Genomic DNA, 13255 nt, shown 5'->3' with positions numbered 1-13255 from the left:
GGTGATTCAGGGCTATAGGATCAAACTTCTAGAGACTATTCAGTGTAACAAAAGGAGACATTTGAGTACAAGAACCCATTTTCGGAAATGTCTCCCTAGGGTGCCACGGCTTTATGATGCTTTAACACAGTTATGTATAAAAATGTGTTTTTATCGAGTTGTAGTACGTTTTATTTTAATTTATTTTTACATAATTAAACAACAGTAATTGTTTAAAATGTATTTGAACTTCACATTCAGTATATGGATAGTCAGTTCAAAGAACATTAGATCGGCAGAGGTGGTCCACTTCCGTGGCCCCCTAGGTTACCCGATCTAACACCTTGAGATTTGTTTCTGGGGGGATATGTATGAATAAATTAAAATAAAACGTACTAAAACTCGATAAAATTCATTTTAGTCTCCCTAAGACCGTAGCGCTTTAGGGAGACATTTCCGGGCACGGGTTCTTATACTCTAATCATTTCTATTGTGGCACTGAATAATCCTTAGAAGTTTGACCCCATACTTCTGAATTACCCTGTACATCACGTCTTAGAGTAAATTCATCAATGACTCTTTTCCGTTCCTTATTTGCCAGAGTGGAATAATTAAAAGTTAATTAAGCCGATACTTTCTATCGAAGTTAACTTCTCTTTGCAAATGGATATTCAGGTACCTCTGCAGGAGATTAAGACAAGAAAAACAGTATTTGCAATTCCACTAAAAACACAAACCGGAAGCCTAATTAACCGTTTTTGTACTGGTAGGCGTGGCTTTCAGGTAAATTTTGTTTATTGCAGTGAGTTTGCGTACTGCTGTTTAGCGTTTATTACAGTTCAAACGATCTGACCTAAACACCTTTTTGGGTTGTGGGTTAGCTATCTGATGAATAATGTGTTTTAATGGGTATCAGTTAGTTTTAATCCTAATAGCTGTCTGTAATCTTCTTACTCAGATGGAAATTTTTCATCTTCCCTTTTCATTAATCAACCCCAAGGAATCTTCCTCGGTGGGATGAAATTATTCATTCAACAAAAGACCCCATAAATCATTAATTTCGGGTGCGTATTAAATCATACTCCCGAAATTTACTACATCCAATTTTTCCAGACTCGAACCTTCTTTAGGACTAGAAACTGCAGAATGAAAATCCCTTTATAATGTGGGATTTCCCTCAGCTATTCACTCGCAGCTCGCTAACATCGTCGACATACAATTTGCTTTCCTCGGAATAGATTCCATTCCATTGATTGCTTTCAATATTTTTCTCGCTCGGCTAAATAAAACCCCGCCGTCTCCCTTCGATCTGATAAATTATGTTTACAAGGAATGTTGATGTGTCGTAGCTTTAAAATTAATTCTTTCAACCTTTTTCTGCCACATACCTCTTTCAAATCGAGCTCCTCCGCTACCAAATTCAGAGCAGAGTTTCTCAAGTTCTGCTGCTCCATTATTTTATCAAGAGAATGCTCATATGCGTCAATTCAATTATTGTCAACCGTATTTTACGGTGCGATACCAGCAAGAGACGTTAAGTTTTTCGCTTAGGTAAGAGCTTCCGGGGTCAATTACTTTATGAATGCCTTCTTCCACTTAAGGAAATTTACACGACGCGTGGAAATGTGAACAAGCTGACGTGAGATAATTTTAAGTTATAATTACCACCTTTCCGTGTTTTTGGTCGAACATGAGCGGAGAGGCTCGGCAGAAACGACTCCGAGATACAATAAATCATGGCATATCGTCAATCATAGAGGTACTATTTAACAAGAAGACAAAAGTGATTTTATCGATTTTCAGCCTCTACCTATACAATTTTACCTTACAAATGATAGCAACGAACGTGATAGTTGGACAAAGAAAATATTTCTGCCTGTGATGATTAATGTAAATAGGTTGCAGGACATTTCACTGTCCAGTCCGATGTAAAAAGAAATAAATTGAGGTCTTCAACGTCCTTATCGAGCTACAAAAAAGAGTGTGTTTAATATCCATTCTAATTAACATCATTTTCCTCACCTAAGGGCAGCAGTTTTAATATACGAGGGCGAATCAACTATGAACAGGAATAATTTTTTTCAAATTGATTGGAACAAGATTCAAAAGCGAAAGATATATATTATTTTTCTCCATAATCTCCTGATCTAGGAATAGATTTTCCCATCGTATTGGAAGTTTCTTAATTCCGTTATCGTAAATAGAAGCACGACGTGTTTGTGACCAATTGCATACGAAGCTCTTAACAGTTTTACAGTTGTGGAATCTTTTTTCTCCTAGTGCTTCTTTCGTCGGACAAAACATGTACTAATCACAAGGGGATGAGTCCGGACCATAGGGAGGGTGTTCCAATGTTAGCCAGTGAATTTTTGCCCACTTTTCCCGAGCCAGGTTGGCTGTTGTTTCTATTAATCACTCAGAAGACGAGGCACCCATCCAGCAAAAATTTTCCGAAACCCTAGCTCATATGTAATGATAAATTGGGCGCTCCCACAACTTAGGCCTATCTCACTTGTAATAAGAGCAGTGATTAATCGGCGATCACCCTCGAAAAAGCGGCGAACAGTGGCGATGTGCTCAGTTACACTGGTCCGAGAACGGCGAGCATGGAACCCATTCTCAACTGTTTTTCGTCCCCCCGAAATTTCTTATGCCATTCGTACACCTGCGCTTTCTTCAGGCAGATCTCTCTGAACTGTGCTTCAACTCTTTGAAAGATTTCCACTGGTTTTACACCTTCACATGTAAGAAACTTGGTAATAACGCATTGCGTCACCTGGAGGTGTGCCTCATCAAGTCGATGTCATCTGAGCTCTGAAGTGTTTTTTGGAAGATCTATAGAACTGCTTCATCACAATTCATGTCTCGCTATTGTTGACCCATCAGCCAACCCTTCTAATATATACAATAATTTGGATTATAGTGTGTCTCACAGCTAGTTAGAGAAATGACATATTTTGGTAATATTTTCATTTAAGCTCTAATGACTTTAAAGCCGAGTTGCTGAATCATAGCTTAAGCTTGGTTCAACTATGCTTGACCTGAGCTAACCGCACATCAATTTGTCATAAGCCAATTCCTTTTGTGTATTTATAATTATACGGGAGACGCATTTAGTAGAACCGAGCTTAAGCCATGATTCAACAACGGGGTCTCAACCAACTTTTTTTAAGAGATCAATTGTGGCTAGGGGGATATTCTTTGAGCGAGAGCAAGAAAAAAGGTCCTATAAACAGATATATGTCTGGAATCGCTTTATTTTCGATATACCGGTTGCTAAAAAAACAACTCTGGTATTTTCGTAAGAGTTCGGCAGTCACTTAAAATAAAATTGGATTCATGTATTCTGGTTAGTAGTAGTCATTTTAATTCCATTTATTTTGATATCTTGACTTGTGTGAAGTTGGTATAGCAGCTTAACTGGCGAAGTAATTCAAAATGATAGACACTTCATCACTGCAATCTTTCCTTTCACATTTCTACTTTCTGCAATCATCATAAACTTTGTTTTTTCTTATAACCTCGTCTTGCATTAGAAAGCCTTGAAAAAAACATAAATATCGCCTGATTCGTTTCATTTCAAACAATGGAGACATACATTGGCCGTCCCGTCCACTAGATTTTTCTCCGCTAGATTTTCATCTATAGGCTTGGAGGATGAACCGTTCGAGCACCGCTTATGATTCTCTTTATTCCTAACTTCTTTTTTATTTCTTACATCATCGTAATCAGAAAAAAAAGCTAAATACAAAAATGTGAAAATTCAACACGGCGCCTATAAGAAAAACCAAATCTGATGATGGTTGCGGAAAACCGACATTCCCAAACCATCGGACTTTACCGATGTGACGTATTAACTTTATTAGTGCCTCCATAAGAAACGTCTAAAAATCCTCTTTTTAATAACGAACCTTAACAGGAATTCTGTGAAACTGATTTGGCCACTGAAATGTGATACTCATTGCACAAATTGCGAGCCGTAATGCGATTTGAGACAAACCAAACTGAGCGTGCTGTTTCTAATTTGAAGTGAAAATTACTCGGAAAATCTCTTGGTAGACCGGTGCAGTTAGCGTTAATGGCGCCGCAAAATACCCAGTAATGGAGTTGGCCCCTTTATAAATATTAGAGGGATGCTTTCGATTGTACAGTTTTCAATTTTATGCCGAAGAAAGCAGAAAAGGTGACAATAACAGTTTATTAATTTTTTCCACCAACGAAGTGTTCGATTTTAATTATAATTTTCCCGCACATCCAAAAAGCAAACGAAAGCTTTTTAACCAGCTCGATACAATGACAAAAAGGGGGAGTTGGTAGAGACTGATTAAATGTCCTTCAAAATATTTTCGACCTTGCAAAGCACCTTGCTAAAAAACCGATTTTTCTGGCGAAATTTAATGAAGGCTCTTTCACCTCGTTAATGCTGTTGGTAACCGATAAATATGAGTCTCAGAGCCTCTCGATTCATCATTAAGTTGTATTTCTGTTACTCTTCCCTCATTTATTTGATTGCGTTCAAAGATGACTAAGTGGATATATTTAATTACAATTGGTCTGAGTTTGGGTGAACTTATATCGACTTATTTTTAAGGGAAGTTTGCTTTTCAGAGGTCTAATGAGGGCTGTTAAACGCGGTAATCTCCCTCACAACTTCGTCTTGGGAGTCTATTCTTGTTTAGGTATTGTTCTACCCACGAAAGCCGTAATTGTCCTTTCCGCAGCTTTTATTTCAATAAAGGCTTCATTATTGAGTTTGCTCCTTCGGTTCAGCAATAAGGGTTGTGAAGTTTAATTATCGTTGTTTCTAACGATTAAACCTATTTTAAGATGAGCGATTATTTGCCGTTACAGAGTGTCCGTAAGACTGATACGTCTACGAAAATGGAAGCAAATGGAATTCTATTACGATTCTCTACTGATATTTTTCCTTTCTTGTTCAGGTTAGTTCAGGTTAGTACATTGTGAAATGCGAAACATCACACGTAGACAGGAAATTTGAGTGCCGAATTTTTAGTTGAAGAGAGCGACACAAAGAATAGGTTGCAAGCTCTCTGTATAATTCCATTCAATACACAGGGTGTTCCATTAAAAACGTTGCACATTTGATGGCGTAATAGCTGGAAAACTAGAACTGAAGGAAAAGTAATTCTTGAAATTAACTTAATTTAGATATTAGATTAGATAATAGAAGTTGGTTACATCACTCTAAAGCATAAAAAGGCACCCTAAAGTTGAGTTTCCAAAAACTAAAATTGTCACGATGTTTTGCTTGCAAAAGTCAGTAGTGCGCAAAAGTGCGCAAGCGATGATTTATAATAAAAAAGCTGTGAAGCACTGTCTTCAGATCCGAGGAAAAATGGTTACAAAAACGAAAATTAACAGAAGTAAAGTGTATGGATTTTGGATATGGAAAACATGTCAAACACTGAAAATTCTGCGTCTCAATGACTGAGGAACGGCTGAGGAAAAAGATAAGGTTCGCTATTCTCTCATTTACTTCTCAGGGTTTCGTCCGAGCCCTTAGTAAAGGGTGAATAGTGTTCCCAGTTAATTTTAACTGAGAATAGTGCGCAATTTCACATTCACATATTCTAGTTTTGTTATTTTTGTTTGCATATTAGTTCGTTATTTTTGTCGGTATTTTAGCTTGTTATGTGTTAGTTTTTCTAATAATTTTTTTCCCCAGTGAGTCCAGAAATAATGTTTAAAATCATGTAAAATTTAGCGGAGTGTTTTTTGGAAACACGCTCAAACCCGTTAATTTTTATTTTTTAATGCGGTTTTTTTAAGGTAAATTTATATATACAGGTTGGCCAATAAATAAGTTACGACCACCAACTTCATTTTTTCAAATGGAAACACCTATTTTTTATTTCACTTGCGGAATCTGCATGAGTGATTCTAAGCGTGTTTGATGTACCTAAATTCAACAGGTATCGAGAAATTTACGATTGAACATATTAATAAGACCGTATCGGGTGTGCAATTAAGAAAGGCGGCTAAGTAACTTGGGGCCAATCTGTATACGTAAATTTACCATCAAAAAACCGCATAAAAAAATAAAAATAGACGGGTCCGAGCGTTTTTCCAAAAAACACACCGCTGAATTTCAAATTCTGAAATAAATTTTAAATGAATTTAGACATTACTTCTAGGGCTCATTGTGTATTTTAGAGACTCGGACAGATTTGTCCCCGAAACGGTAATAAGGGTTTTCGCTCGAGCCCTTAGTAAAAGGCGGAGGTTATTCTCAGCCAGTTTTAACTGAGAATAGTGCGTCATTCCGCTGCTCCACCGACCCCTATTTGCGTGCGAGGCATATTCCTAAAGAAGATAAAAGAAAAAAAATCGCGAATTGGTTACATAAATATCTATTTGGATACACAAGCCTGTAACAAAGCGTAGATACAAATGGAGCGTCAGTTCATCCCATTTCCGCTTGCTGTAAATAACGGCTAAATACGAAGCTCTCATTTCCCCTTGTAAATAATGGCTAATAGCGAAAAAACTACACACTCCACAACACTTCGAGCTGAATTCTCAAACGGGCCTGAAGAAACTTCCGCAAACATAAACCTTCAAATCAACCCTAAAATTACTGGCTGAGCGATTTTACGTGTGTATATGTACTCAAACAAAGCTAAATTGCAACAAAACATTTCCTGATTTACAGTTCCAGCTCCTATGCCCGCAGTTACTGCAGCGGAAGAATAGAGGAGAGCAGCACAATTTAAAGGGAATTATTGCGAATTTACCGATCCACTGGACATCGCTTTATGGCCCTGCAAGTAATTTATCCAACGTAAGTTCAGTTGATTCGAAACGGGGCGCAAAGGATTTAAATATTTCTGAATTAATTACGAAATATTCTCTTGGGGGGGCCGCATGCGTGCCAAAGAAGGACTTTGATAAACTGGATAGATTGCTTAAGAGACAAAATGGACTTGACAGCCTAATAAATGTGGGGTAAAACAATAAGGGGTACATTATAATATTTCAAGCTAAATTAGACACTGTGGGGCCCGGGACCCCAATGCCCGTTCGCTAAATTAGCGAATCAGATATCGAATGACATTATTATCCAAAGGGATCATTTACAAAGGGTCAAGCGTGATGTGCGGATAAACATGACGTTCGGGCGAAATAATACAGTGACATGGTGACCCGACTGGTTTTATCCCGCTGGGGATAATAATTTCTATGCTAATTTGAGGTCAATGTCCTGTTTGTTTGTTCCAGCGATCGTAAAGACTCTTATTACAAGCAAAGTCGTGGCCGTTATCGACTCGTACAAGGTATCAGACAGCTTATCTAGCTATTGCGCTAAACGAGTTTACAATGGTTCGGTTTGTGATGTTGTGTTGCGACTTCCTTACCAAATATTGCTCGACAGGAAGACTTTAAAACTAATTTGGAATTTGGCCACTTTGCGCAGTAAATTCAGAAAGTTGACGGTTGAGAGACCAAAAATGCAAGAGGAAAATTGACGTATCTTCACTGAAGAAAATTATATCGGAGGGCCTTAGCTATGCAGGGTGTCCCAGAAGTAATGGGACAAAGAGCAACGGCAGATTCCTGCCCTCAAATTATTAAGATCCAACGCAATTGTTATATTCAGAAAGGTTATACTAACAAAGATACAGGGAGTTAAAGTTTAAATTTTATTTTTGATTTTACTTCGTATCTTCATAGTGTTTTGACCTAGGGGGTTGACATTTCGTATACGGGGGTTTTCGGACGTGGCAAACAAGATAGTGCTGTCGGTTTTATTGCCGCTAATAGGGGCACCCCTTGAAACCGTCTTGGCTAGTTAAAAGGGCTCTAATTTTTTTCTATGCAGCTCCAATAGTCCTGTTGATAAAAAATACTATTCTGTTTAATATTTGAAATAAAAAAATATATAAGTAGCTTCAAAATTTGACCGTTTTCGAGATATTTGTCGTTTTAATAAAGCTGATCTGTTCAGAAGGTAATAACTGTACGTGCGCTATGACTTTTTGTAAATTAGAATTTAGGAAAAAAGTGCCCAAAACCAACTTTAACAATTCATACAATACAAATAAGTCGGTACACCTAGATAATATAAAGATCACTTTTGTAATACAGGCTATTTAAGAATGCATACATACATACGGACACTTAGGAGGCATTAAACTAGCAAATATCTCAAAAACGGTCAAGTTTTGAGGCTACTAACAGGTATATTTTCTTTATTTATAATATTAAATAGAATAATATTTTTTATTAATAGGATTACTGGAGCTGTGTAGAAAGAAATTAGAGCCCTTTTAACTAACCAAGGCTGTTTCACGTGGCGCCCCCTATTAGCTACAATAAAACCGACAGTATTATCTTGTTTGCCACGTCCAAAAACCCCCGTATATGAAATTTCAGTCCCATAGGTCAAACGACTGTGAAGATATGAAATAAAAGCAAAAATAAAATTCAAACTTTAACACCCTGTATCTTTGTTAATATTAACTTTCGGAATATTACAATTGTGCTGGATCTTAATATTTTGACAGCAGAAATTTGCCGTTGCTCTTTGTCCCATTACTTTTGGGAAACCCTACGGAACTCATTTAAAAAGAAGACCGTTTTGGAACTGCTGCTAGAAATGAGTCCCTTCTCAATAATCCAGAACAATGCGTCCTTATCCGGCGTCTGTGCGTGTGTATACCCTTATTCGGTCTATTATAGGGGGGTGCGGAAATTAATCACTATTAGTCCTGGTCGATTGTCATTTAATTTGATGTTTGCGGAAACAGCCATATATCTCAATTATCCACAACTGTATTCCTCCCTAACCCTCAAATGACTAGGCAGTTCAAAGAGGCTCTACTCGTATATCTCCATAAATTAAGTCCTAAGGACAATTAATCAACTGAGCAAATGGACTAATATTACTATTACATTATTATCACCTTATATGGAGTGATCATGGTGTGGCGAGATGCATCGTTGGTAGTATATAACATGTCTATTTTTCGAATTCAACCATAGGGATTTCGGTAACCATAAGACACGAGGTCGGTTAAATTGAGGCGAATTTGTGCAATTTAGAATTCGATAATACGCCGTTTCGAAATTTGAGACATTCTGATGACTTTCTAGATTATACGTGCTCTTCACTCTTCAATTGGAAGCACAGCTCTATGAATCTTCTTAAATTGTCCACTAACCTTAGAAAGTCTCTTTTTCTTATTTTAACCTCTTATGGTGCGATAATCTTTCTTCGCCGCGTGTTAATATCGCTGGGTACAAATCTATGAATTAACTCTTTCATACTTCCTCACAAGCAATAATCTAATGGGGATAGATCTGGTAAATGTGCCGGCCAACCCATGTCTAAATTGTTTATTACTTTTCAAGAGGTTTTAACATTTTAATCACTGTCTGTAAAATTTTCACGTAATTCCCACTTAATCACGAACACGTCTTTTAGACTTAGAAAATGCACCGAATTCAGCTAAAATTAGATGGTGCCGAGGTTAAACTTGTTTAACCCTTGAAATATCAGCACCCGCAAAACATTTTTGGGTCATGTACACGGGCGAGACGTCTGAAACAAAATATATTTAAGGATAATACAGTAATCGTCACCACGCATGTAGATGTGGAACTTGAGAATAAGGCGCCTTACGGAGAAAACGGAGTAAATAAATAAAATTTTAACTGTGAAAGGGACTTTACTCGGCTTTTGCTTTAAACGTCAACTGCAGCACTTTCCATTAAAACGAAAAACGCCTAGTAATATGTCTGGCTTTATTACGAATTACTATCAAAGGGTCGTCATTGGCTGAGAGATTATTAATGGTTTCCCGGAAAGTTTTGTGCTGTTCTCTACTTGGTTACTTTCAATTTTACTAGTTAAACAGGGATTTCAGTTCGTGATATTAATGGAAGACGATTGAAGGGGGAAAGTATATATTGTGTTTACCAACTTTCACAAAAGCTGAAAACCCTTTTCGGCCAACCAAGCACTCGAAAACCACTTACCTAATATACTTACTTACTAGTTTTAATGGAGAAAAGGTAATATCGATGTTTGCTTTAAAGGATTAATATAACTCAAAATAAATAGAAACGAGAACCTAAAAATCATATTCTTGAGTTTACAAAAATTCATTGACATAAATCCCGGTTACTCAACCATTTTAGATTAGTTTTTACCTGTTTCTGAGGCGTCCCATATATCCTTGAGTACTCACACACACGCCTTTCTGATCAACTAATTAATCCGATGCAGCTCAGTAATTCTGTATAAGGTCTAGTGACAATGAAAATTTTTTGAGTTGAAGGCTTGAAAATGAGGAAACTGCAACAGACGACAAGAAATCTCTAGGCCCTAGAGCTCTAGAAAAATGCTGAAAAGAACCTACCTCCAGGTCCAGAAACTAACGACGTCGAATAACATTTTTTCTCCTGGGCTTGCTATTGAGAAATTTGACTTTCAGTGAAGGGCAGTTCGCTTTTTTCTTTCTTTGCCTAGATCCTCGTTTTCCACTCTTATCAGAAATACGCTTGCAAATTACGTTTTTATAAATAGCTACAAGTGGATTCAGTCTTCCACATTTCATCTATCTTTGCGTCTCTTTTCCAGGGAGCTCCTTCCTCATCTTTACGATGTAAGCTCTTCTAATTGTAGCTTATTAAGGGATGTAAATTTAACATAAAGTGAGACTTAATTCCCGCGGCAGATACACTCTACGTAGCCAATTAGTGTCGGTTTGAACGCCACGTGTCTAGCTATAGCTCCTAGCTAAAAGCAGCACTAATAATGTCCTATTGATCTTTTATCACTTCCAGTACAGAAAACTTTTATTTATGTGCTATAAAACGTTGTCTGAGTGACTCCATAAATTGCAAAAGTACTTTTAATCTATGAAAAGCAAGCGGTAATGAAGACGGCACTTAAATTTTCGTTTTCCGAATGGTCCGACGGAATCAATACGAGCTAATTCCTTGAGAGCCGTATTGTAAAAAAAGGATATTCCCTGAGAGGGACGTTTCTCCTAAAGCAATTTCGGGATTCTTGCATGAAATAAAACAAACAAGTCAACTCCTTTGATTTTTCTCGTAGATCCTAGCATATGTCTCGCCAATCCGTTCCAATAAGCTGATGTGATTTCAGATCTAAAGAAAAGCAAAATGGCATGACATTAAACATGGACCACTGGGGACGTAAATGAAATATTAACTGCGAACTCTCCTGGGATTGGCCCTGCATGTGCCTGCAGTTTCCATTTTTCACGGATAATGACTTTTGTATGTTGTGTTTGGGCACTCCACCATAAAAGCTAAAAATTCCAATCACCTGTGGCGCAAGCTTTGTCTGTTCATAATTCGGAAAGTCCATTTGTATCTTAAGTAAATGCTGACATGAGTATCTGCAACTATCCTTTAAAAGTTAAAGAAATTATGAAAAGATTTATTAATAACCAGGCCCTGTCCTTTGTAGATTCAGCTGGAAAGAAGTGTTTAATGTGCAATTGAATTGAAACACGAATGTCATATTATTGCGTTACACAGACTAATGATTTGAGACGGCTGTTGATGTAGTTTTATGGGTAATGTGGTGGAAAATGGGGAGATGGATGCGAAACTTGAATTTAGAGATTTAGAGATAATTCAGAAAGAGGAGAAATATTATGGCTTAAGGAGAAGGCTGCTTTGATGAGATCCGTAACAAATATAGCATTACAAATATAGATTTCGCTTACTTCAGTTGGTAACTAAGCCTGTAGGGCCTCCATGCGAACTTTCAAAAATTAAATGTCGAAAGACCGAAAGCATCTAGGTACGCACTTATGCCTTTTTTGAGCCCAATTAATCCACAAATTTCCAGATATTTTATTTCAGTATGATTTGTATTTAGCAAGGCAATTTTAAAATTCACAGCTACCGCTTTGCGATTATTAAGGGAAAGGCATGCAGGTGCAGGGTCTCCCGAAGAACTATGAACAAGAGGATGTCACACGCAATCGTCCGGTGAAAATTTCGATAATCCGGTCTCGATGCGAATAGTGCTTCGATCTTTAAAATTGATTTAAAAAAAAGCATTTAGGTGAAGTTCGATACACGAGACTAGATTTGAGGAGTACTACAAGAAAGTTACTAAACTCGGTTAAATTTAGTCGCAACTTTTTGCTGAGGAAAAATTAACCTCTTTTCATCTACTTAACTTCCTCCGCTTGTTTAATTTATTTTTATCTCTTCCCTATCTTTACATTCTGAAACGTTTTAGAACAATTAGACTTTTTTTATTATGCTCTGAATTGCTCTTAAACTCTTTTAGATTCCCGAGTCAATTTACATTGATAATCGCATTTCCTCTTGGCTTCATAAGAAAATTGCACGGCTTACGAACCACATCATAAATAAGATGCTATTGACTCTCGAATTTTACATCATTTCAATAAAGGCATGCATGTAGGTAAAGTTTTGAATTTTATTCGGTGCAAGGGCATTGATTACATTTTAGCAAAACATTTAGGGATTTTCTTTGGGAATTGACAAAAGAAATAGATAACCACTACAGGCAAAATTAAGGACTGGTTGAGGCGCCTTATTGACTCAATTCCTCGTATTTATAGCTCGAGTTTATAGGGTAAAATCTATATAGGCGGTTTGCATAGCGAAATCGCAATCTCTATGAGTGTATCTTCTTGTCCATGTCCCCTTCTAAATGTGCTCTCAGGTCCTACTCCACTGTGGCATTCCACTGCACTTCCTCTTTCTTGACCACCGCTCGATTTTCCATTTCCCGGGAGGCATTTTGGTCGGTTTTCATTTGCATGGCGCAGTATTTTTCCAACGCTGTGATTTCCGTCTGGGTGCACCTGGTGAGCACTTTCCGATTTACGGATGTTGCTAGTACACTCATCCACAAATTCAACTACGTGTGGTTATTGCTGTTCCCAAGCGAATGAAGTTTTTTTCTTTGAGGTTTTGAAGAACCTCCATAAAAAGCAGTGAAAAGGGACAAAGAAAATTGTCTCTAGCTTCTGCATTGCCTTCGAAAAAAATTACCTTTACGAAACAATCTAAAGCTCCTTTAAACCCTCATCTCACTTTCTTAAACCTGCAAGGAAGATATGAGCTCCGAAAATTCATTTAATGCCCTTCAAAACAAACCTTAGTAATCCCTTAACATCAGACTGAACATCCAAATAATAGAAGCTTTCCCGTAAATTGACCACCGGTGACCGCTTAAAATAAATGACCTGAAAACATCATACATCCTAATTAGTTCCCTAAATGACATTTCCCAGGG

At 37.3% G+C, this 13255-nt stretch overlaps 1 protein-coding gene across 5 annotated transcripts in view; it reads left to right on the top strand.

Moving 5' to 3' along the window:
* The window catches only part of SPR (Sex peptide receptor), an 84516-nt gene that overhangs the window by 36145 nt on the left and 35116 nt on the right, over window positions 1–13255 (top strand). For 3 of the 5 annotated variants that reach the window (XM_066400172.1, XM_066400170.1, XM_066400171.1), the window contains exon 2: window positions 6653–6781. The exons of the other annotated variants lie outside the window; for them this stretch is intronic. The gene's annotated coding sequence lies outside the window, so the exon portion shown is untranslated. The remainder of the gene's footprint in view (window positions 1–6652; window positions 6782–13255) is intronic. 5 annotated transcript variants of the gene reach the window in all.

This window comes from Euwallacea similis, chromosome 20, assembly GCF_039881205.1.
Source record: "Euwallacea similis isolate ESF13 chromosome 20, ESF131.1, whole genome shotgun sequence".
In the NCBI taxonomy this organism is placed as follows: Eukaryota; Metazoa; Arthropoda; class Insecta; order Coleoptera; family Curculionidae; genus Euwallacea; species Euwallacea similis.
This window is presented reverse-complemented; position numbering and strand designations above follow the sequence as displayed.